Raw genomic sequence first — 27,379 nt, forward strand, 5'->3', positions numbered from 1 at the left:
TAAGGACCTACCTGTGTGACTTCTCTTATCTGCGCATGGTTGCCTGCCATATGAATAGACCAAGTTCATGTGCGTGACCTCTTGAGAAAGCTGCTCTGGATTTTAGAAACAGCAGAACAGCTCTCTGCAATAACAGAAGTCTTGATGGGGCCACACCTGTGCTGTATGAACAGCAGGCATTATCTAGAGGTCAGTTATCTCACACCATGAAATTACAGAAGAGTATTATGAAAGTTTAAAATTCAATGTTAACATTCATTTGCTATTTGTAATGTGGTTGGTTCTAATGTTTTTATGACTTTTTTGGAACAAGGACTTGATTCAGATGAGAGAGTCACTCAAGTTGAGGTTGGGGCGTGTTAAAATACTCACCAATGCATTCTAATTGAATTCTTAGGAACCATATACTTGCCTGGATTCACTGAATGGAAGTTAAAAGCGAGCAGTGTACACGGACTACAAAAGGATGCTGCTGATCTACAGTCTTAAATTACTTCAATTTAAATAATAATGTGGAAAAGATTTCTAAAAATATTTATAGCTCTTGTATTTCCTATCTCTGAGTAGCTGTGATAGAAGTGAGCAGTGTAGGAGTTAGTAGTGAAAACATACCATCAGAAAAGCTGTTACAAATACAAAGCCAGGTGATCAGTCTTTCATGTAGTCAAATGCAAAGACTCATATCTTTCTAGCTGAAGGCTGACTGGTTTTGTATGGCTTACCAAAATCATGGAAGCTTTCAACAGATGCAATGCTGTGATACTTAGTTTCTGACCTTCCTTTAAATGAGTGATATAACACCATGTCCCAAAGGATCACATCACTCAAAACTTTTGAGCACTGCTATCAACACTCTCTAGCTTGCAAATGGATTTCAGCAAGTTTGCTGCAGCCTTGTACCTGTGATTGAGAAGACAGAACCATGTTCATGTCCACAAGGTAATTCCATTACGCATACTTCTCATTTGTTCATGCTGAAATCTTCTAAGGACTCTACTGCCGTGTAGCTGTAAAGACAGCGTGGCTGACCAATAACACAGTGGAGGATACAATTCTCATAAGCTATAGACATATAACAGCTCATTGAGATTACTCCACTTAATTTTGATGAAAGCACTAATTGATTATTCCAATAAATATCAGCATAAAAGCTTAATGTCTATGAAGACAATTAGTTCACTGGAGGAAATTATGCCACTGTTAATTCTGCCCTACCACCATCTTATTACAAAGACACCAGGAAACAGAATTAATGAATCTTTAAATGACCCTTCCCCCAGAGATCATATTAAAAGTGTGGTCACTGTTGCAAAAAATACCCTTCCAAGAACCCTGTCAGAGCTATTGACAGTTCTATAACATTTGAAGAGCGTCACGCTGTTGCGTGTTATGAAAAGAGATGTAGTGTTAACTTGTTAGAGGTCATTACCACACACCACACAAGCAAATTTCTTCTGAAAAACAAACTGCCAACACTTCAGTCTGTTTGGGGCAGGGGACATAAAAGTTTTCACATTCCAATCGAGCAGAACTATCCACATGAACATATTTTTCTTCTTCTTCTATTCCACTGTTGGTAATTGCTACATACTGGCAAGATCAAAAGGAAATCAAAGCCAGAAAGCTGGAGGTAGTTTGCTGCTGCAGCATTCATCCCTTCACCCAGAGAAGCACTGCCCTACTCTTAAGACTTGTTTATCGTGTCTTCCACCGACTACTTGCATTTGAAAGTTTAAGAGAGTTAAGCCATCCCAAGAGAGCAGCCATCCCAGTCCAGTCCTGAAATGAAGTCCTCCCTGTACTTCCCAATCTGACAAGGAAGAGATGCCCCAGCATTTTGGCATTACAGCCATGTAGTTGACTTGCACAAGGAGGTATCTGTACTAGCCACGCTGTACAGCTATGTTTCTCATTTAGAGAAATATGACATTCTGAGGCATGCAATGCAATACAAACGCTAACAAGGTCTCCTAATATAATCTTAAAATCAAGATTTACATTCATATTGCAAACTATTCTTTCTGTTACTCCAGCTCATATGTTTTCAGATTTCTATCATTTTCTGACTTCGTAATGCTGAGTCATGCTAATGTCTACACCCACAGATAATGACTTATGTGCCATGAGACAATAAAGGGAATGTCTGTAACGATGTCTGTAACGGCTACTGTAAGACTCAGATGCTTTTATGATGATGTTTTACTACATTTCAATGGATTTAAGTCACATAAAGACATAAGTGAACCACAGCGTAAGGCAAAAATATAAAACTGCTTGTTCAGTCACATTCGATACTGGAAAATTTACAGTTTAATGTGCATAAGCAACTAACTTCCTTGTTAACAAGCATTAAACCTATTTAACTTGGCTTTAGAGTTAAGCTCTTTAACTCCTAAAATTCTGTTGAATTACACATTGGTTAACAGTTTCTTATCCTATTATAGACTGATAGAACTGTCATTAATGTACTTCAGGGGACTTTGCTGAACACAAAACATTGGATGACAACACAGTTTCTACCCAAGGCTAGCGAGCAATCCATTATCTCAAATCAACAGGAGAAAATCAGCAGCACTTTGTGGACAGTTCCACTTTGGAAAGCATTCCTTTGGACAGATCCAGAAGCTGTCTGCTTTCTAACGGGAAGGCCTAGGAATGAATGAGCAAATATTTTCATCTTCATAAAGGAAGATCAGACCACTGAGTCCCATGAAAGCAAGATACAAGCTGGCACCTCCCTGCTTACCTCTGCAGGCAGCAGGTTACTACCTAAACACATTTTCTGCCCTAGAAAGGTATTTAATTTTGTTCTTAACAATCAAGCTGCGTACAGCCCTTTACATCATCTTCAACTACAAAGTAATCATATACAGGCTGCATTCTTGTACATGTAATATATATATACTTGGTATATGCATGTGCATGGGTAATTCACACTGATGAAACTGTAAGTAGCTCATTGTAATTAAACGTACAGCAGATGGTTGTCAAGACACCAGACTTTCAAAAGCATTCTGTCGCTTTACAATTTTACATTTGAAATGCATTGGTGTATACTGACTGCATAGATTTGGCACTTGTTATGACATGACAGCATGGGAGTAGCTATGACTTGCTAAGCTTGGGAGAAATGAACACTCCACATTACTTACACCATTCATCCTCTACAAGATCACAGCTTACTGCACTGATATTCACACGGAAGGAGGACTCATCTTTAAGGCCCTGGTTCAGCCTCTTAAAGCTATCCATCACATACAGGTATGCCTGTTTCATACCTTTCTCTATTTCACTTCATGCGAACTTTGAAAAAAAAATAGCTCATAAAGACAATTTTGTTTCCATGTGGAAAGCCTGTGTCTTTTAATGTGTTCTCACTGGCTTTCATTTCACACTTCAGTAGTGAATAACCCAAAGACTACACGTTTAGGATAAATCAATAGACTTTACTCGTACTTGACCAGCTCTACCTATACTGTTCGGGGTTAAAAGCTTTTTAGCTGCGTTGCTGCCATTTTAAAGGACAGGGGGGGAAAAGCTACCAGAGTAGTAGCAATACAAATATTACTCCTCATTATTAATTATCAATGTTGTGTCCACGGACAACTCCATTGACCAGAGAAAGCTCTTACCAACCAAATTTTCAGCACTGCTGAACTTTTTGGGGATGTGTTTTGTCATTTTTCTTTTGAAAAATATTCATTATTTCATACTCACATCAGCCTCTGTGTTCACAAGCCAACTCAGTGCTTGCTCTCTTATTCCTTGCCATCACATTTCAGTATTGTGTGCTAATAATTTCTTTCTGAATGATTTTCTTTGTCTTAAGAAGTGTCTTTTGCCCTTATCTTTAAGTGCAGCTGTTGTCAGTTTTAACACAAGACTAAAAATGTACTGGGTTCTGAAGTGCAGCCTGCTCTGAAAAATGAATGTGGGCTATTGCTAAATATGTCTTTTGAAGATCATCATATTTACAAGATCTATCTTATTTTCTAGCAATTTATTTGCTTACAGCAAAAGATAAGGTGCACTCTTACTAAAGATAGCTAATATCCCTTTTGTTCCACATATAGCAAGTAGAGGTCTTGTGAAATGATGCTTCTAAACCCTTACTTTGCTAGGCACTGCTGACTAAAGTAAACTAAAGTAATGCAACAAAAGGACCTCAACCAGTAGCCTGATCAGCAAGATTACTGGGGAGTCAAACAGATTCAGTACACATGAAAATTTGTCTTGTTTATTACCTTTTCCTTCTTAGGCCATGGAAGTTGGTCTACACAGCAGAAAATGGGAGGGATGGATGGATACTATGGTGCACACATGGTGTACAATCAGTTTTACATCTAGTCACACATCAGGCTTTGGATAAGGAAAAGGAACGCAACCAAAGACAGTATTTTTTGCCAGGGCATGTGATACAACAGAAACATCAGGGATGATGCGCCTTTCTCCAGCTTGGATATCACAGATGTGAGAATAAGCAAGCCTGAGGCCTACGAAATTCACAGGTATCAAAGAACTTATTTTGCTTCTGTGTCACTCATAAAAGTTGGTTTAAAACTGAGGTATTTAAGTACTTCGCTGTGGTACTAGGACACAGTCTGTGAGTTCATACCCTTGAGACAAGTTTTGACTATTATAAGATGTCAAATGTTTTTAAATGAAATTGTCTCTATACTGACCTACAGACATTGTCACAAGATATTGGGAAAAGCTCCTAGATGCTAATTCCTCACCTCCATTAAAATGACAACGCTTCCGCGAAACACTAACACTAACAGCAAATCACTGCTGATCTTACTAAGGAGTTTGCAAGATCAAGCATTCAGCTTTTAATCAAGTAAGAAACTAATCAGAAAAAAAAATAATATTTTGCAATATATATGACTCTTCCATACTGCTGTAGGATGTGATAAGAGATAATATTCTTTTAACAGCATAACGTGCAGCTAACAGAGCAGGAAAGGGTAAACCCATGTAAAATATGTTTCTCAGACTGATAATACATAAAATGCTGACAAGTATTTTTATACTAAACATCAACCTCTATCCATTATAACATGAACTTCGATCATAAAGCAATTGTCCACTGTACATAATACATCCACGGTAATACTTGCCTAGCTGAACTATCAGTGCTCTTCTAGAACAAACCACTGGGCTACCCTACAGATTTTTGCCAGAAAGTTAGTATGATATGTGAAAACATCCACCATTTGCAGTAAAAAGAGTAGAAATGTACCTGAAGTGATAGAAGAAAATCTGCTACTTAAATCCATGTCTTCCATGAGCTGGTACAGTAACAAAAACACCACAAGACCCACATGTTTTAGTTTATCACACTTTGCTTTCCAGCAACATGAAGAAAACTGGTTTTGTTATCAACATGAACACAGGAACGTGAGTAATTAATGCAATTTTATCTGAGTCAAAAAGCATTTTGGCCATAAACAGCGATAAAAGGCACACCTGATTATCATTGTAGAGAGAGAAGTCATTTAGGTATTGGTTTTAGTTTATTTCCTTATCATAACAACTGATACTGAGAAACTGGAGAATATGAAATGCACAGAGATGATGGCATTCAATCGGAAGGCCTGTTTAATTACACAGGAATAACTCAACTAGAAAGCTTACTCTGAAAGTAAGTGACTCTCCAATCACTAAGTCTGAGGCCCAGCCCTAGTTACTTTCACAAGGATGGAACTTAAAGGTAAATATGATGCCAGACTGCTTACAGTCCATGAAGACATACAGATGCTGCTCCACTGAACAAAAACAAATAAAAAAAGAGCTATCAATAGCTTCATTACAGCTTCCAAGGCTTGTTCCTTAAGAAGGCACTTGGGAATTAACTCACAATTTGCCTGCCAGATTCTTAATCACAGAATCGTCGTATGGTTTGGGTTGGAAGGGACCTTTAAGATCATCTTGTTCCATCCTCCCACCGTAGGCAGGGACACCTCCCTCTAGACCAGGTTGCTCACCAGGATACAGTTGGCTTTCCAGGCTGCATGTGCACATTGCCATATTATGTTGAATCTTTCATCAATTAACATCCCCAAACCCTTCTATTCAGGGCTCATCTTAAGCCATTCTCTGCTCAGTCTGTATCGGCGCTTTGAGTTGCACCAACCCAGGTGCAGGACATTGCACTGGGCTTTGCTGAACTTCATGAGGTTGGCATGCACCCACCTCTCAAGCCTGTCCAGGTCCCTCCAGATGGCTTCTTTTCCCTCTAGTGTGTAGACTGCACCACTCAGTTTGGTGTAGTCTGCAAACTTGCTGTGGGTGCACTTGATCCCACTGTCCATGCTGCCAACGGGGATTTTAAATAAGACTGGTCTCAGCACCAGTCCCTGAGCAATGCCACTCATAACCAGTCTCTACTTGGACATCGAGCTGCTGACCACCATTCTCTTAGATCAGGGCATACCAACCACAGGTTAGGCACACAGACTACAGCACCCACTGCTCATACAGTCTGTGTGATGCAGCCGCTTCTGTTTCCTTTTAATTCCTGCCACATAGACATACTGGAAAACAGACTTCTGATCACTGTGTCAAAACGTGGCAAATATTAATTTTCACATCACATAAACAATCACTCAAACAACCCATAAACGTCAAAATACGTTTCAGAAGAAATTAAAATTAACTATGTGCAGAATATTCCAATTAGTTTACTAATGGAAAAGCTGAAATCAATTTACAACGTCATTATTTTGGTTTCAGTATCAAAATGAACAGCAGATGGGGAATAGTTTTGTGCACTTATTTATCTACACATTAAACACATTCTCTTAATGGCAATTTCTTCTAAGATTGACAATTATGACGCAGCAGTTCGAGAAGAGGTTTTATGGCACAGACTCTGCCATGGACCCTGAGCTTTCTTATGACTCCACAAATGAAGCCCCTAGGAAAACAAAGGGACTTTCTCATCAAGGTGCTGTGGTGGCTGAAATCAAGGACACAGCTTGCAGGTCAAGGGGATTAGGAGGAATGCTGCTTACACACCCTCCATAGTTCTGTTGTACATAGAATGATAAGTGTCATGGTTTAATAATTTCGTCATTTTGCTATCAGTATTCCACATCATAACATCATATAAAGCATGAATAGTTTTACTGAATGTGCAACTTACAGAAGAAGACTACATATCCCAGAGAACAACACGGTCAGAGATAAGTCACGGGACCTGGACACTATATTGTCTCACTGCCAGGCTGGACTGACGTCTTTCGAGTTCTGGCGTTCAGGAAAGCCTGTGGGAGTCTTCGCCGTTTCGCCTAGAATTTACAGTAGGCATCTCGGTTTTGGGACTCATTCTCTCTCCTATTTTTGCTTGATTTGTTAGCTTAATTTCAATTATATTATATTGTATTATCCTGTATTTCAATATAGTATTTAGTAAATAAGTGTGCCTCCTTAGATTGTTGCCGCTGTTTTCTTTTCCTAATTAACTTTTCCTTTTGGCCTAGGGCCCCTGCAGGGCCCGCGGCCCCCCTGTCACGGACTTAGGTGGATTTTCGTTTAAACTGTGACAATAAGCATTTGAGCTCCTGGCATATCTAGACCTGATTTTACTCTGTGTTTAGAAGCACTTCAGTCATCTTCAAGAAAATCACAGTAATGAGGCCTATCTAGATCCCTTTAAATGCTATGGCTGAGATCTAAGTATGGCACTAGACAGCGTCTCAAGTGCACTACACACACAAGCAACAAAGCATCAGTGTTCACCTTCTTGAGCATCAGATGAAGTTGATGGGCACAGAGAACACACAATTCTTAACAGTGCTGATACCACTTCAGCAACACTGTAAAATGACAAACGATCAGTACCAAACTGTAAGACTTCAACAGGTTTTATTTTGGCTCAAAACATGAGCTTACAGGAGCAATGAACAGCAACTGCAAGTTTGACAAGCCACTTCATGCCTTATTTCCCAGTCAATTTCTGTGCTGAAAGTGATTCCTCCCAACCTGAATTCAGGCTGGACAAACCAATGACTCTGCAACATCCCCGTCAAAACTGCAGTGCCACAAAAACATCTCTCATCCTAGCTTTAAGAAGGCCTCACTTGAAAACATCATTCCATAACAATTAAACAACCATTAAAAAACAGACGTGACAATAACAACATCAATCTTCATCCAGACTTTTCAGTGAAGATGATGCACAACGGTAAATTGATGTTCGGGTCCATTCTAGACCAAAACAGTATAAAATCTGCAGCTTATAATTAGAGAAGACCATAGGTAATGACATATTGCACAGAGAAACTCAGTAACTTATTAGCTTTAAATTTCTGAGCAAATATGCATCTGGACGAGAGCAACCATCATATAATTACTACTGCAAATGAAAAACATGTTCACATGATAAGTATTTTTATCCAAGTTGCTATCGGTTATACTTCAGAAACAAGTAATTCATTTAGGAACTAATCTGAGCAATAAAGTCTGCCAAATTGAGCCTAAAACATCAAAAACCAGAGTTATGCAGTAAGAAGTGAGTCCCCTAATTTCCTGCATGAATGGAGACATAAAATTAAGACCAAGCGTCATTTTATTAAGGCTCAGAAATCTTAAAACTAAGCTGGTTTTGAATTCTTCAGCCTCCCCGGCTCTTAGAAACAAACACTTGTTTTAAACATTGCAGTGATGAGGCTTAATGGGCTGAAGGCAATCTGTGTTAATGGCATCTATTGCGGAACGTACTTTTTTTTTGCTCTGAGTGGCTTTATAGCACAGGAATAGCTAATATCTGTTTTTCTCCAGTTTCTTTTTATTACTGACTACAGAGCCAAGAAATTATCAGTCAAACTTGGATATCAGCTGACTTAAATCAAAGATGGTATGAGCACTGCAGGGAGTTTCGCTGTTGTCCTAAGTGGACCTATTAATTGTTAGGAACTTAAAGGTACAAAACCATTCCTCCTCTAATTACCCATCTCATGCACTACTAAACTCATTAACAAGATGGTGCCATTATTTTGTGGCTGACAAATTATCATTTGCATGGAAAATTAGTATATATTCCACCGATAAAATGCGTGATTTAAAGAGGTACTGTTACAACAGCAATGATGCCAGATAAGACAGCACAGAGCGTACCAAAAAGACTTCTGAAGGCATTTGAAAAACAACATTCTCTGTATTTACACAGTATAATGCACTCCAATAAATATGTCTCCATTGGAATGGCCAATCATACTGAACTGAAATACCTGAATACAACTCTTACAGCTCTGTGAGTTCTGCAGGCAGGTAAAAAACAAAGCTTCTCAACATTGCGTTAGTATAGCTGTATGGTAGCAGGTCTTGGGAGCTGGTGTGATTGAAATGCGTTTTGTGAAATGACTATCTTGATTCAGAGTGGATTTAAAAACAGAAGTTTAATAACTCAGTGTACTATACCTCACTTGTGCCCGTCTCTTCCAAAATGTCCATTTTTGTATAATCACATTAAGGTTATTTATGTAAATTTAAATACACTTTAATTTTCAGAGACATTTTCAATTCAACACAACATTTGTATTAACTATATTTTAGTTTTACGAGTGGAGAACATTCACTCAATCACACCTGTAATTATGACTCATTACAGTAAACCAGACCTCTGCACTGTTACATTCTATTGCTTTCTCTACCATTTTTTTCCCCGAATGGTTCTTGACCATGGTAACACTATTTTGTTATACTGTGCCTCTGTGCCAACGGTACCTCTCCAAAAAGAACAGAAGAGAGTTGAGAGCCACCACTAAAGTTTATAGAGAGGTGGATCTTCAACCAACATTCTTAAAAAGCTAGAATTAACAGCTGCTACTAAGCAACTTCCACAGCTGTGCCTACTGAGAGAGGAAAACTAAGACTCAAAGCATTTACCTATTAATTTTCATGTGGACTATTACCCTGAATGTGACTAACAACAGAGCAAGACCATTGATTCATATTTCCAATCACTTCCCCAAGGCAGTAACCTAGACCAAACATTTTTTACCATAACCTTTCTAGCATCCCACCAGTGGTGTTTCCCTGTTTAGGGCTCCTTGCTGCTTTTCCCTGACTTCTGCTGTTTATAGACAGTCCTTTCAACCACAACAACCTTTATCTACAGCTTGCCTTTATTACCAAACCCAAACACTAACCAAGTTGGCGGTTACCTGTGCTGGCACACATTTCCTCTTCTTACAAGATGTTTTATTATTGTATAATGCATTTGACCATTTTGAGATCAATTTTCAAATACAACACCCATCAGTTTCAGAAATGTTTCATTTAAGCGTTCCTCCAATATATTCAGGCAGTTCCATCATTTATTCTGCTCTTAGCAACTGCTTTTAACAGTTCTTGCTTCTTTCCTTATGTGGATACAGGAGAAAAATAGTAGTTTGCAACAAGTTATGTTTCATTTCCATGTTAGTTCATAACTAACCTCAGAAGAAAAGGTAACGTTCACATTTGTAACAGCAGCAGATGAAGGTGTGTTTTGCCATCTGCCTTGACTGCCTCTTGTTTCTGCAATTTATGTTCATCACAGAGTACGTAAAGTCTGTTACCCAAAGTATTCAGCACAGGTAGAGCACCCTCACACGTATTAAACCATTACTTGCGCAATCACAGCACAAGTTTTGTTTGAGAAACACCGCATAAAAGAAGATTGATTTCCGTCTTGAAAATGTCAAACTCCTGCCTGTAACACTCAGCTACTATTTCTCTGAAAAGGCAAACTTCCAAAAAAGCCATCGGCCTGACAGATCTCTGACGCATAACGATGGATGTGACAGCTCTACTACTTTACTGCAAGAAACGCGCTCCGACAGAACGAGACAATCAATAGAGAATAATAAATCTAGGCCAGATAACACAAGTATTTTTTTTTTTGTTTTTATTTAAATAGATCTCAAGAATGTCACACTTTAATAAAGCGCTATGCTATCCTTAATGTTACAGCATACCAGTTATGCTACTGAATCTTTATCTGTTTTGCCTGTCCAGCAGTTCTCCATGTGAAGTCTTGATGTGCATGTATGTTTTATTAATCTAGAGAAGGTAAAAAGAAAAAAAAAAACCAAACACATCTGACTTTAAAATGTACTTTCCTCTGACAAGAAAAAAAGAAATTACCTTTTTTCCTGGTCCCTCTGTCAGCCAGATGAACAACAGCTGCTCCAGAAGTATCTGCTGCATCACGTCCCCATCTTCCTAGAAAACACAGTAGATTGATACTACCTCAGGGTTTTACCTTGACTGGACAACCTGCATACATTTTTTTGTGTTGATCTTTTCCTCCAAAACTCCTGATTTTAAGATAAATCAGAGCAACTTTGCAAAAGTTCATTTCATATTCATAAATCACAGCTTTCCAGGTGAAGAATCTACTTGATTTATAACCAGAACATTTTCTACCCTCTACCTCTTAAGTAACAGCCTTGACGTCAACCTGATGGGAAAAAAACCTAAGCACGTATTTACTGAACTTATTTGGCTACACCGCCAACTAAACAAGCACACCTAAGACGCTCCTGAAGCGCTGATAAAGATGCACATGGTAACACGAGCACGTTCAAGGCTTTCAGTAAGTGGGCTCAATAAATCTTCAAACTGCTACGTGAATAGATTGATGGTTACTTGTGTTTGTGTATGATTTCAAAAATACATCTATGTATCACTGTCATAACTCTATTTGTTCCATTTCTCATACATTCCAACACGGATAATACTTAATGTTGTAGTATACCAGATCGAATTAAACAGTCCTGCACACACAAAACAAGAAGATATGTGAATCCAGCTCAGCAGATTTGGAAATGAGGATCAGAATATGAGAATTTCAATATCTAAGGAACATCTGCTTGCTCCCAACTGCAGTTGCAGTGAAAAAGCAGAGGGATGAGAGGAAGAACACTGTGCTACTCTTACAGTCCTATACTCCAAAACATCACAATTGTATTTATAAAGAGGCTGAGATTAAATGAACAAGCATGTAAGATGTGTAAGTTAAACACACACCTGTATCAAACATATCTGCACATACCTAGATATCATAAGGTGTCAGTGTTTAACTTTGTATTACACTTTTGGAAATAATTACTTCTTCCTCTGGTGTCATGGGTTATGCAGCTAAGCCATTCATATGAACAGGAACTTCCACATTAATATAATCAAATTGCTTACTGCATCTGAAGCTATTTCTGCGTTTTCCAGAACTGGCACTGCAGTTCACCTAATCATCTCTAATTCTGCTATCATCCTATTGCCTTCTGATACAAATCTAACTTGAAAAATAATGTCATAGAGAACACATCTGAAACTGGTAACAACTCTTCCTGCACTGTGCTTATTTTTTTCCCCTTGTTTTGCTACCAAAACAAGCTTTCAAAAATTTCCCTGGTCAAATTCCATCTCTACTAGTAAAACTACTATGAGTACTCTATAACAGAAATATATACTTCAAAGCATACTAATAAAGATCAGGAAAAATGCATCATTTGATCACTTGCATCCTGGATTTTTTTAATACTTTGTCTTGAAAGCAAAACCAATGGACAGCTGTACATCCACCAAACTCCATCCAATTCCTACATCAATTACACTAAGCTACAGGAAAGACCTTTAATTACAATCCTGTTCAGGCACAAGCATCCTATACCAATCAGTCAAATCCCATTCACAACTGGACCATGCAGATCTCCAACTCTGAAGCAGAGACCTAAATCATTAAGCCTTGTATTTATCATTTCATATAGAATAAATCTAACATCAGATGAGAATTCAACCCTCTAACTCCACTTTTGTTTTCTGTATAGATCTAGAACAACATCTATAACTAAGCTACCACAGCCTGATGTGCAACAGATCCCTATTTTGGGCTTCCTTGATCTTCTCTGAGTTTCCTGCTCTTCAGCAGGTGTTAAATCACATACCTTGCAGTTCTGCCCTGCTCACCTACAAAACATTTGCTTCAGACTCTCCTTAGCACGTAACACTCATTCTCTGCCAGCTGGCCCTACAGATCAGCAATTCCCTATGCAAAAGGAGAGTCTGTCTTTGGACAGCTAGGAATCACATATCTCTTAAGCACTGGTTATCAGAACATTTCATAAGAACCCAAGAACCTTAGTTTACACCTATTGATTTAAGCCTCTATAGCACAGAAGAAACACAAACTATGACATCTCCAGCTACCTACAGACCTACTGACCTTATTTTTAAGCTTATTAAACATACCGCTCTGCATAAGCTGCTGCAACTTCACTGCAAAAACAAAGCAACAAGAAACAAATCTATTTCTCACTGTCTGATTTCACTCACTCATAGAGACAACGCTTAACACCATTCCTCCATGTTCAGTTGGAATAATGCAAGAATAGTAACATGCAGTTGGAATAGTTCAATTATAGTTATAAATATAATTATAGTTATAAATAGATAGCCAGAGGTTATCTATAGGAGAAACTCACCAACGCTGAGGCCTTCAGACAAGATGGAAAGTGTTGAAAACAGAAACAAGCAATCTCGAGAAAGAGACACTGCCTTAGTGGTAGTCAAGCCTTAAATGAAATCTCGGAGAGGTGGAGTCAAGCTCCACCCCTTCCAGGAGCACAGCTGAATTACCTTCACCTGTGCTCCCACAGCTGACCCTACCCTTGCCTCAGATGGTTAATCAGAGGTTCAGGCTGTGATTAACAGTTTCCCATACACTCCACATTACAGCTGAGGAATTTTTCTTTGAGTTTTCCCTTCAAACATCAATGAGGTGATGACCGTAACTTGAGTTTATGGCAGAAGAAAGGTTTCAGCCCATTCAAGCTACCAGCAGTGTTTCAATGACTACTGAAAGTCTCCTGTACGTACAACAGAGTACAGGTTACCCATCTAACATCCACAGAAAACTGTAGCCTTGGGCTGGCCAGATTCAATCGTCACGATAAAAGAAACAGAATCAGATGTAGGTAACAGCTAAATCTCCTTCTTAATGTTACTCCCTTCAAAACATTGCTTTCTAAGTCTGATCTATTTTCACACACTCTGATTTAAACCTTAAAATAATAATAACAATAAATAAAAATAAACAACCCTGAATCTAAGCAAAGAAAAAAAATGCTCACTAATTTGGGCAGTTTTTGCTTTCTTCATAGCATCCTGCCTAATTGAGAGTCTAAATGCTGGTAAGTCGCAGTTCTTACAAATGTCATAACTCCAGCAGAACTGACACTCTGACCTTCAACTCTCATTTCTTTGCTTCAGATATGGCCGTGTTTTGATAAATTCAGGGGAGATCTGCACTGCTGTTTTCCAGAAGAAATAAGAAGGTAAAGTCATCCATTTTAATGACCGTACAGAATGAGATTCAACTGAAAGCAACTGCGTTAGGCTGGCTTCTCCTTCAAATGCTTTAGGAAAGAGGTTTCTTTAATGGTGACAAAAAACAACCAAACAAATGACAGCTAAACAGCTAAACAAATGACAAACCAGTTCACTGCAGATTCTAGAACAGATGCCACCATTTCACTATGTGCTTTTAGCTTGAAGCAGTTTTTCACTTTACAGCAAAACAAAAGATTCCTTATCAATTTGGGGATAATGAGATGCAAGTAAGTGTTGCATCATTCTTAGAATTTCAGTTGTTGGGCTTTTTTTTGCTGTGAAATAAACATTTTCTTCCAAGCTAATGCTGCACAAGTTGTGGGAACAGATAACACAGACTTGCCTACTAACCTTGAAGATCCTCCCTTCTTCCCAAGAGACAAATAATAGGAAAAACAGAACACAAAGGCTCTGGGGAGTCGGATGAGGAAAATAGCAAAAGAAATTAACACTTTGCATGCTCTGACAAGTAGGATCTTGAGAAAAAGGTATTTATTTTATGGCTATAATAACAATTTCAAAGGCTTTTAGAAAACAAAACAATAGAGGAGTTAATAAAACAAATCCCTCCAGGTCAGTATCATTTAACAGAGTACAGAGCAATGCTGTGATTTTCTACTTACTATTACTGAACTATCTGCCTAAATTACTGTGACTCTAAAGCATTAAACAAATATAAACACTCAGATAACTGTGGCTAAAACTCAAGAAATTCCCTATTGTTCTCAGACTTGTGAACAACATTATTTTTATTCAAGAGGGCCTAAAAAAGGTGAGATTAAAAAAGGAGGAGGAGGAAATGCAACATCTTATGATGTTTGAGGTTTGTTTTTTTTTGTCCTCACTGCACATTACAGTAGAAAAATCAGAAAAAAATTATCTTTTACATCATCTAAGCTACTTCATATGGTTTCCCTTTCATTGCTGAAGATAACCTATTGTTTGGATAGAAGAAATCAGTGCTGTTAAAGGAGCAGCAGTGAATAAGTCTTTCTCTGAACTCCATGAATATTTCCATCCCCACACAGAACAGCCAGTTCTTGAGGCAGTAAATAAGATTCATCCCTTCACTGGGTATGAAATAGAGGAGGCTAAATAATCATCCCCTGAATACCAGTTACGCTGTGCTCAAAGTCAGACCTGCCAAGACCTGAAGGTACAGAGATGACCCCAGGATTCTTATACCAAGAGTAGGGAGAACTACCCTGTAATACCAATATTCTGTAATGTGTCTGCATGATGCACAGTGCTTTTATGTAAAATTTTATGTAAAATTTGCAGAGCCCTGGCTGGGAGCAAAGACACTTCCCAGAGATTGCTAAGAATCACCTGAGAAAACTATTCCCGTTTCTCATTGCCTTGCTCAGACCAGTATTAACTCTCTTGATTCTCAGACATCGGTCAGGTGAGAGATTAGGCAGTACCACAAAGGACAAGTACGCACCGAATCTACACAGCCCACCAAAAGGTCAGGAGTTGACAAAAGAAATATCGGCAGCTTTTACCGCTGCTAATGCTCACACACAGGACCAATGGCCAAAATGCTGTTTGGACCCATGTAATCTGCCCGTGGCACAAAAGCTGGTCTATCAGCAGTGCATTCCAGGAAAGGAGTGTCTGCAAAGCTCTTCTGTTTTCCATGAACTCCCTTCTAAGGACTGGATATAAGGGTGTCAAATCAGTCACTCTGTTGTCTTACCTCTTTGCTCTTCTCACTGACCGCTATTTATCTTTCTGCATTCAAAAGGCATGCAGTCAAAAAGTAAACTGTGATACGCATAAAGGTCATACACAGTAAGTACAGATATTACTCTCTTCTACTGTACCAATAAATAAATAAGTAGGATAAAAAGGCAGAGAGAAAAACAGGATTAGCATCACGTCTGCGTTACCAGAATACTTTAAGAAAGTTAAAGATCGATTCTGCTTTAAGGTTGACTGAAAGTACGTGTAAAACTCATTGTTATACACACTGATCTTACAAAACACATTGTACTGCAACCCCACATATCTAATCAAGCCTTTCCAAAGGCAGCATCTTTCCTTCAGAGTTTTTCATGTCTGGCCCATATAAACGATATATATTCCTTTAAGTGGCAATGATTTCTGAATTATACATTTCCAACTGATTTATGTTCTCAGCAGTGTGTAAAAACTTGACAGGAAGCTTTGAATTGATGAGTATTCCTACCTTTCTTGCATTGTTTTTAAAGGAAAGAACAAAAGCCCACACTATAAAGACGCCTATCTGTTTGGATTCCTTAAACAGAATCCAACTTTTAAGAGTCTGCAAGGATCGAATAACGCCATTGAAGTGGTGACAGGATATTTGGTATAAAATAACATTAGTGGAAAGTAAACACTGAAGCAAAACAACTGTAGAGGCCTCCCTCAGTGGCCAATGTTGCACCCGACATCACCAATTTGCATTGTTACCAACCAAGCAACATGAAGAACTAGGACATCTCTTCCAAGAGCGGCTACACAAAGGTCAGATTAACCATCACTGCTAACAAAGGCAATTTTGTCATTCAGTGTGTTAAGATAATTAAATACTATCAAAAACCACTTCATTTAGGGAATAATGTTTTCTTTTTGAATGCTTTCTGAAGGTTTTCCACCACAATTATTTTTCAGCATTAGTGGCACCTGCAGCCAAAGACAAATAGTCAAAGTTCCTTGCAATGACTCAGGCACGGCAACTTATCTTCTCCAAGCTAATTAAAGGGTTTTTCCTCTGTGCCTGAAGCTATCTAATCATGCAACTATTCCCCTATTATTAGAGAGGACTCTCTGGAATTAATTTTTCATCACGATGCAGAATGAATTTAGTACCTGACTTTTTAATTATATAAGTTAGATTCAAATCTTCCTAAATTTTACACAAACATGAAAATAAATCAATAAATAAATAAATGAAAGGAAAGCTATGACATTAACAAAGTCATAGACATGGTCCTATAGCCACAAACACTCAAGGATCTCTGAAGGTCCAAATAACATATGACGTATATTTAATAAACCAAAATTCTAATGTATTTTCATTTTAATGATAGGCAGGGAAAATACAGAAGAGGGGGAAGAGGATCATGTAAGAGGTTACACTAGCCGAAAGACTGAGAATTTCAGTTCTCATCTGAGCTCTGCTTTTCTGTCCTCGTACACGCATAAAGTGTATGAATAATGAACGAAACGCAAAGCAGAAGCGAAGACAACAGGAGTTTTTAAGGCTATGCGAGACTTCTGGTATGATTTTCAGTTGCTGCTTTTTCCGTATTTGTTCTGAGCTACTGAAATAAGGCTTCATCTCAGTTCTGGCCTCAGGCTCAGCCTAAAAGCTTTCTGTGCTTCCCAGGTCAGCTTCAAACCTGCCTCTGTTTTAAAATGAGGAGAGCACTGGAATGAATGTGGTCAGGGATAAAACTGGTACCCATTCTCCTGGAATAGCTGGTGCTTCTTGTTGCATTGCGATACAAAGGCCAACATTTGATCATCCAGTAAGACAGACACACAAGACCATAGCATCAGGGAGGAGCTCTTGCAGACACACACTTGGAAGCGTTCAGCTTGCTGCGTTTCTTTCCTAAGCTATTAAAGAAAGAACAATGCTTTGTGCTGGAAGACAAAGCCCTAAATCTGAGTGAGAACACCTGCTTTGTGTTGCACGCCTCTCATACTGTATTGTATGTATTATACATTACCCACCAATCAAACAAGTTAGGTGATACAGCTCTTGTAAATCACCAACCCACATCCTCAGCTGCCATATTCAGTCTCATCTTTAATAACACATCCTCAGGTTAATGTCATTATGCTCCTCTCCTTAAGATCTTCTTTCCTTTGCAAAGTCATCAAGCTGTTCACATTGCCACACCATCCTGTAATTAAAGACCCCCAAAAGCAAGGAATGCCCTGTGGTTGTACATTACATTTCATCACCTTGCTGTCTATGCAATTACTCTGATGGCAGGATATTATTCCAACAAGTACAGCAGGCTCCTTAAAAAGAACTGAGATTTCTCACTCTTTTGTTATTCATAAGTAGACTTCAACAGAGAAATTTTGTTTCTACCGCAATCCAAATGATAAACCAGCTCCAGGTCTACACATATCTGGCACTGCTGAAATAACCAAAGACTGCAGACCCTGACTCTCTATCAGCCATGCCCGATAAGATCTGTATATCATTGCTGCAGCTTTACCCTCAAGCTTTTTTAGCCTTAGCAGAAGCAACTGTGAAGGGTAAACAAATCTTTCAGAGATCTTTTAATTTCCTTTTTAATCTTCATAATAAACAGAATATGTCTTATTTTGCTTAGCTGAATTAGATAAAATGCTTTAAAATGATGTTGGCTGCTGTCAGCATGAGGACAGCAGCATATCCTCTATCAGTTTCAAAGCTCTTTACACATCTTTCTGGAGACACTGGCTATTCCTGGAAACAAAAACTGCTAGGAAGGAGTCAACACTTGGGTTACAGAGCCCATTATGATTGAATAGCTTTATTTTCTCTGGGACAAGGAGAAAGAAACCCTGATGATGACTGCAATGCTCTTTTTACTTGGTATCACGACCTAACCAAAACCAAAACGCTGTGCGTACAAGAGGCCTTTTAGTGCAGTTGCACTGTCTCAGCAAAGGCTGGCTGGGAAAGCATGCTGCATTTGCCACTGATGGAAAACGATTTGCAAGGTGAGGTCTGGAGGGGAGGACGTGAGACATGATCTCCTGCTGTGCACAATTTACACCTGAAATCGCTCCCATGTGTTCATAGCACTGTTGTGTTGACAGATCAACAGACCACAAAACCTTCCACACTGCCCTAAAAGGGGAAGTGGAGAAATCAATGGCCAACCCTGGCTGCAGATCTGAAATTAATTTTGGGGATGACTGCAGAAGAAAACTGGAGTTTTCACAAAGCTTTTTTTTTTTTTTTTTTTTTTTTTTTTAAATGAAGGCAAAAGCACCAAAAACAGACAGAACAATTAAGTAACCATTAATGGGAATAGCTTTCATTGAGACGTTATCTAGAGGGTAATGCATGCGTTCATTTAAAAAACAAACCTGGAACGGCGATGAATACAATATAAAAATTATTTAGTGAAACTTATTTAGAAGAAGTGATTACAGTAGTAATTCCACTGATAATCAGCAACATATGGGGGAAGTCTCTGTTTGATGTGTAACCACTGCTCTCGTGGATATATTTGTTGGAGTAGGCTGCAGTTTAATCCAGTTTAAAATCCAATATGTGCAACTAAAAAATAAATGTGTTTAACTGTATTATTCTTCTGTAACAATATAGATTAAGGAATAATTGGTGAGGAAGGAGTTGTGTAAAGTAAGACCTAGGTTCTACAAAAGATCCATAGTCCAACACGTTGTTTTATTTCAAGAGTATTCTATCCCAGCCATGTGATTACACTTTTAGTGCCAACTCATTACTCCTAATGGAAAGATTACAGAAAACACAAGGCTAACTATAAAGCCTGCGATATAACAACTGCTCAACAGCCACGTTTCAGCATCAAGGCCAGACACTGAGGATCTGAAATTCCAGAGCAAAAAATTCTTGAACGTGACTGCCAATTTTTGATGTCACCATGATAATACACACCAGAATCACAGAATTGCTCAGGTTGAAAAAGACCTTCAAGATCATCGAGTCCAACCTCAACCTAACCGTACTACCCAACTCTAACAACCCTCCACTATATCATGTCCCTGAGCACCACAGCCAAATGGTTTTAAAGCATCTGGGGATAAATCTTAACTGGGATCACTATCATCATAGCTGCTAAACCTAGCATATACTTATCATGTAATTCCAAAACAGTAAGGAAAATGAAATTAAACAACAGAAGAAGTACAATTATTATTCCACTTACTTTGTACATGTACTAAGTAGAAAAATCAATTTACATGTCTTCTTTGTGCATTGGGAAATTACTGTCAGAGCAGTTTAGGTGATTGTTCCCCGCACTGGAACCAAGTCTGCTTGGCTGCTCACAAGCAAGTGCTCATTCCCTGCACTGCTGACAGCAATGTGTTTGTTGCCACCGAGTGAAGAACGTGGCCTTGCAGAAGCATCAGATGCGTTTCTCATCAAGTCTACCTGAATGCTTTTCATGCCAGAGGAAAGTTGAAAACTTTGTGACGCCGGGAGCTCACAGAAGCGTGTTTTGTTCTGACACATTTCAAGCATGTGTTAAAAAATAGAAAAATTATTGTAGTGTGCTGAAAAATACCTTTGGCTGTTACTTGGTGAGTTCCACAAACAGATGACTCGCTAGCCTAGAAATGTCTCGTTAGCGCTACTGAGCACTTTTATTCCAGCTAATGAGAGGCAGTGGAGAAACACACAAATAATATAAGAATGAAAAAGATTTACTGTGAGCCGAGCCAGCAGAGGATCAATCTCACATGCCCGGCAGTAACTTCAAGCATTGAGTCAGAAATGTGCTACTTGTATCACAACTGAGTGTTCTCACTATGAATTCCTTAAATCCATTATTTACCAGTTGGGAGCAAGGGAAGAGTCCAGAGGAGAAGAGGAAAACACTTTGCAATGACCATGTGTGCCTAATGCCTAAGATTAGCAGCAACTTCTGGTTAAGCAAGAATTCACAGAAATTAGCTCTCAATGAAAAGCAAAAGAAATAAAAACAAACAAACAAAAAAACCCAACAACTAAAACCCAATTCTGTCTGATCCAAATCATAGACTCAGAACTACTCAGGTTGGAAAAGACCTTCAAGATCATCAAGTCCAACCTTGACCTAACCATACTATCCAAACTCTAACAACACATAACATAACTGAATTTATCAGCTAATTTCTCAACTTCACCAACTGCATACAGATGTGAGTCTCTTTATAAAGCTTTTTCCATCACCAGCTGTTCTATTTCCCTTTGCAAAGTCAGTTCTCCTAGCACCGGGTTGAGCTAAAGGACTGCAATAGATGAGGTTTCATCTAGAATGCAATGCCTTGTTGTACCGACATGCTGGAAATTAATCTTGTCTGAGCGCACAGCAGGCAAGGCACACAGAGTTAGGTAGAGAACAACACTGTTTAACAAGACCAGACAGGGTGGTCATCTTACATCTGGCAAAACAAAGGCCAAGCAAACATCCTGCTATACTCTACACAGCAGGTGTATGAAGGGCAAACTTAAGCTAAGCCAAGTGAAATTTGTTGGCACAAGAATAAATGCATCTAAGAGAGCTGGAGCTGGTTGGAAGCAGTACCTTCAGAACAGCCTCGCTATAGGAGGCACAGAAACAAAATGACCTACTCAGCACAGGAGCACATTGATTAATGAGCTGAAGGATTGTCCTGCATGGCTACCTGCCAGGGCAGCTTCCCAATGGACTCCGCAGGCCCAGTGCCTTCTGCTGGAGACAAGCCTACTAAGGCTGTGAAAGGTCATTCATGCATTGACATGGCACACCAAGGCAACATGCAGCAGTACCAGCATGTGTGGCGTGCAGCGTGCAAATGCTTTCTGCCTGCACTGACAGAGTAAGTGTGGCACTCCAACAGCTGAGCAATGCAAATGCCCTGGCATAGGAAGCTCTCATGCAGTCACAACAAGCACCACATTTACCCTTTTCACCTCTGTATCCTCACTATTTATTTAAATAAGTCCTCCAAAACAGCCTGCTTAGGTTCTCTTCTAAGTATTAGCAAACCTGTATCAATAAAAACCCAGAAATTTGGATATATATTGTATCCTTCCATTCAATATTGACCTGCACTCTTAAAGAAATGACCTGCTTCTATTTCATTCTTTCAGCAATATTATAACCTTATTCCTGGCACCTAAGTTGTACATGAATGGTCAAATAATCCACCTCTGTATTCTCAGAACAGAATGATCAAGTGTCAGACAAAAGAGGATAAATCTATCTCTCTCTTTGAAGAGGATAAATCTATCTCTGTTCCCCACACACAATACCTTCACGCGAGGAGAAACCTGAAGAAACTTATCTGTGTCCAGAGCACATTTTGGTGGAGATGAAGCTTAGTCAGGCTCTCAGTGCTAGAAAACAGCGTCTTATACTCAGTTTAGATCACGGTAGCAATACTAGCATGTTTTTGATATAATTTTTTGATTTATTTTTATTTATTATTTACAATATTTTATTTATTTATTTATTTATTATTATTTTTATTTTTGATTTAATTTTTACTTTGAAGATGTAGAACAACCCTACATTCCCCCCACTCCTCCCCCCCCCCCCCCCCCCCCCTTTTTAAAGGGTGAGGCAGCTGATGTCTTCCTGCTTTATTATAAGATTTATTCTAGGTGAGGAGGTCCTTCAGGATATAGTTCTAGGAAAAAGGAAAAGAAGCACTGACTCAGCTCCCGAATTACAGTTACTGCCACCAGTTTTAAGAGGCAGCACAGAGGGAGGTAGCATTTGTTTCCAGCCCTCTCAGGAAGTCATGTAAGCACAGAATCGACTAATTAACGCTAACATTCATTTCCATGCCAAAGCAGCTATAAGCTTCCATTCACATAGGCACTGACAGAACTTCAGTGGCAGAAAATACCATTAGTACACAGTAAAACTGCTGTGTACACATCTTTAGTACCTGCTCTGAATATTCAGGAGAGTAGACTGAGGCAACAAAGATTACTCAAGGTAGCTGCAGCTCTAAAAGATGTGTGACAATTTCCAAGAGCAGGAACATGATGTCCCCAGACCATGTCGGAGCAGCAGCAACAGCACATAAATCCCACACATATTATGGAGAAAGAGGGCTTTTTTATGAGTTTGCTTATTGTTTATTGAGAGCATAATTTCATCTTTGCTTCAAAACAGCAAAATGAACTTTTATTTAGCGGGGAATACTCTTGTATGACCAAATAGTCTACTGTCAGAACACAGTAGGGGACTAAAGGTTAAGAAGCACCATCAACTACGGAGTCTAAAAAGGAGCAATTAATTGGTGTTCTCTCTCAGAGTCTGTAACGCTGCACTTAAAGTGTTTACTAAAAAGAAATGAAAGATCAGGCAGGAGCTGCTGACAGCCATCACTGCCTAACAGGGCTTCTCTTCTGAGCAGCTCGTTGACAGAAATATTTGAGTAACATTTTATTTGCTTTCTGTTAATAAACACTCATTGCTTTCAGAACTATTAAAACACTCTGGGTGGCACAATATTGTAACAACCACTTCTAGAGTTGCCAGAAAATTGCATGGGGATTTCTAGACCGCCAATGCAGGGTATCTAAGATGTGATTATTGAAAGCAAACATACAGCAATCGCGTCACCTTCCGGGACAGCACATTGACCAATTTGCTTATGCAGCCTATGGAGAATGGCTTTTAGCCTGTGGAATTCTTGCTTCACACTACAAAATGCTCCACAGAATGCTCCACATGATGTTTTTAACACACTTTCTCCAACAGCAGCATAAGACTTAGAATAATTTGTAATACATGCATATATAAAACACATATTACTAGTTTTAATTTATTTACATATAAGGTACACATCTTGCCTTAGAAGATGACTGCAACATTCATATTAAAATAGCCTTGAATGTGAAATGCTTCTTATTTTGGCAAAGGGGGGTAGAGAAGAGAGTTCTTCAACCATCTCCTTTTTTCCTTTAACTTTTAAATACTTACTTTTAATTATTTAAGATCAGCAATAATATCCATGCAAACCAACCCTAAGCAAAGTCTACGTGTTTGTGTCTCATTCATTCACTTTCCAGTTCTCATAGCAAACCCTCCCACCTTCCTCACCCCCTCTCTCTGCAGGTCCTCCTGCCCCCTGGGTCCCACAGTACTTAGAGGGGAGCTGCTCCAAACAACAGCTAAGCTGGCACTGTGCAACGAGCCACTACTTCTTAAGAAAAGCTGTGTTTTCTTGAGAAAAGGTGCTTCCAGGAGATGCTGGGAAACTATACCAAGGCTAGAGAAGCAAACTACAGCACAAACTACACTTCTGCATTGTGGAAATCAAGGGTTACATAAACTGCATGCGAAAGCACATCTCAGCCCCACTAACACTGAACAAACACAGAAGAAATGCCTACCTCAGCAGTTACCAAAAATGATATATTAAAGTATTTGGGTAAGGCAGTGGAGCAGAAAGTCATCAAATTCCACTGATGATTTCTGAGCTGCGTTGGAAACAACCAGCATCAGACCCAACCGAGTACAATACATCGTCCTTCTGGGAGACCACAAAAACATAGGCATGAAAGCTTATGAATTTATGAAGAATGGCATCAAAGAAAGCTCCTCCTCCCTTAGCAGTGAAGTACCCTTTTCCTATGGAACTTTCATGTCCTTACATCCTGAAGATGCTCAGGATGCCAGCAACATCACCTGCCATTCACCGGGTGAAAGGAAAGAAGCTTCTATGTAATTAACACATTCCAACTTCCTAGTTTCTAACACTCACGTGGGTTTAATTATGTATAATATTTAGAATATTGAATTTAAATTCTGCACAGCTCTTGATTCTCACACTTGAGAGCACTAATGAATCATACTTTTATCCCGTCTGGCTTATTAGCAGATACAAAAACCAAAATTACACTGGAAGTAAAACAACCCACAGTACAAAACCACAAACAGCAGTAAGTTGGAAAGAGACTGAAGTTACCTCGATGTACTGAGCTCTACACTACACTGGCAGCTCCAGCAACTCTGTTTTCAAGTTCACTTTATTCATTCACGACATTGAACATTAAAAAAAGCCCAACACTTATTTTCACATCACAGATTCATGACTTTAAGGCCAACACATTCACAACTTTAAGAGAAATGGCCATGGCCTCTTTACAAGTCAATATTGGCCTCTCTTCTTTTTCCCACTCACGATTTTTCCTGAAAGGTGGAAATTGATTGGAGTAGGTTATCTGTGCAATCTCTGCCATATGTCCATATTTTGGAGAAGACATACATCAGAGAAATCAGTGCTGAGTAACTTAAACCACACCCAGAAGAGATGCCACAACTGGAAATCTTATGTTCACAAAGGACATTTTAATTTTAATTCACAATTACATTCCTTAGAATTTTGCCTCATTGTACACTTCAAACATTTGCTCTCAGTACATTCACCTCTTATACTTTACAGCTTACCTTATCCAAGAGTTATTCCTATATTATAACAAATGATCAGTTTCCAACTTGAAAACAAAGTCTACCAGGTTTGCCTGCTCTCCCACTGTTTTCATTACCCAGACCTATTTCTCTTAGAAACACAAATTCATCTTAGCTCTACCAACCCCCACTGCAGCCAATTACTATTACAAAGAACACGGAGTGTAATGCTCACACATTCAAAAGCTTAAGAAGTTGTAGGTTTCATTTCATTACACTATTTACACTATTTTCTTTGCCAATATTGCCCAGATTCATTTACAATAGAACATTACCGTATGAATGGGAATGACTGGATATATTTATTCTTACATTTACTAATCCAAGTACGTGCCCTTGCAAAGGGTTGATCCCAGTGATACACAGAAAGGAGAAAGTTAGTCAGAAAATAATTCTGAGAGAAAAGACACAGGATACCAGCTTTTACTTCCACAGCCTTTCTAGACAAGTCCCTTTACTGTAATTACAGTACTTCCAGGATACTTGTTCCAGATAATGAAACTTTCCACAAAGGACCTTCCACTGGAATTAAACTTAAAAGGAAATTTAGTTAGCTATGTACTTCTCCATATCGAAAGCAGTGATTCCTGCAGGGCCCTTAGGTCTGGCACACAACTCTCCTGTCAAGCACACTTCATCTCCTCACATTAAAATAAATCAGTAAAATGTAGGGTCCTTATGATACAGAAATAGTCTTTACCAGCTACTTACCCTGTAAATTATCTTTCCAAGGACATATAGAGATAACTGTAAATTTGTGCAAAGCTAAGGAAAATACAAGTGAGAAAGATGCAGAGACTAAAAGAATCAACTTGGTATAGAAGATCTTTTCTTTAGGAATGACTTTAAACTGCAGCATTCCTCCCTCTCTGTGCCACCTAAGGAAAGTACAGAGAAGGAAAGAACCAGGGAAGAAAAGCAGTGCACAATAGACCTAATGCAAGCTAATGAATAATTATTCTCTTCTTGTTTGTACTGGTCCCTACAGTCATCTTTCAATTTACGTGACCAAAAAGAGCAGCATGTAAGGAATATTTGGAACACGATAAAAAATTGTTATTCTCAGAACTCTTAATTTATAAATTTCATGGACAGTTAATCTGAGTTAGAAACTTCTTTCGAAAGGAAAGAGTTTCTGTTTACAGTTGAGTGAAATGCCAGCATAAACATAAAAGAAAATAGAAAAATAAATTGAAAGATCTCCACTTAAACCTTGTCAACATTTGCGCAGGCCTGCCTAGCAGCACACACTATTTTATATTCATTAATCTTTGCCAAGTGACAAAAAACTTAACAGAACTAGAATGGAGAAGATGCTTTTTCATCTCTTAAGCAAAATTTAACCCACAGATCAGTTATCAAGCTGCTGACCCAACAGTACTCACACATCAGGACCAAGGAATCAATTTAATCTTTAGGTAGTTCCTATATTACAATAATCTTTCCACTGCAAAAGCTTTGAAGCACTGAAACCTATGGAGAGGATCTGGATCAGAGTAGAAAGCTCAGCAAATAGAAGAAACACGTTTAATTCACTGCTGATGATGCCTAAGCACAACACCCTCTCCTAGACATTCAAGGTACAAGTGTTCAGAAGTATCAGTTAGCAGACACACAACAGCCACACGCTAACTGAGCAGAATACCAATATGACAACTAATTCACTGGCCAGAAGAAGCCCTGCTCTGAATACATCTTTATCTTCATGTCTTAAGATCATGTAATCCAAGACAGTTGAATGTGATCAGTCTCCTCAAAAGCTCAGCCTGAAAATCTCCAAAAATGGAGTTTCCACAGCCTCTGTAGGAAAAAATATCTATCTTGACACCTACTAGGAACTTCTTAAATTCTAGCTTTCACTATTGTTT

General features: G+C 38.8%; 1 protein-coding gene across 8 annotated transcripts in view; it reads right to left on the reverse strand.

Moving 5' to 3' along the window:
- Positions 1 to 27,379, reverse strand: part of PCDH15 (protocadherin related 15) — an 814,794-nt gene that overhangs the window by 401,276 nt on the left and 386,139 nt on the right. For all 8 annotated transcript variants that reach the window (XM_032445316.1, XM_032445314.1, XM_032445315.1 and 5 more), the window contains one exon: positions 11,134 to 11,211. The gene's annotated coding sequence lies outside the window, so the exon portion shown is untranslated. The remainder of the gene's footprint in view (positions 1 to 11,133; positions 11,212 to 27,379) is intronic.

This window comes from Coturnix japonica, chromosome 6, assembly GCF_001577835.2.
Source record: "Coturnix japonica isolate 7356 chromosome 6, Coturnix japonica 2.1, whole genome shotgun sequence".
Taxonomy (NCBI): Eukaryota; Metazoa; Chordata; class Aves; order Galliformes; family Phasianidae; genus Coturnix; species Coturnix japonica.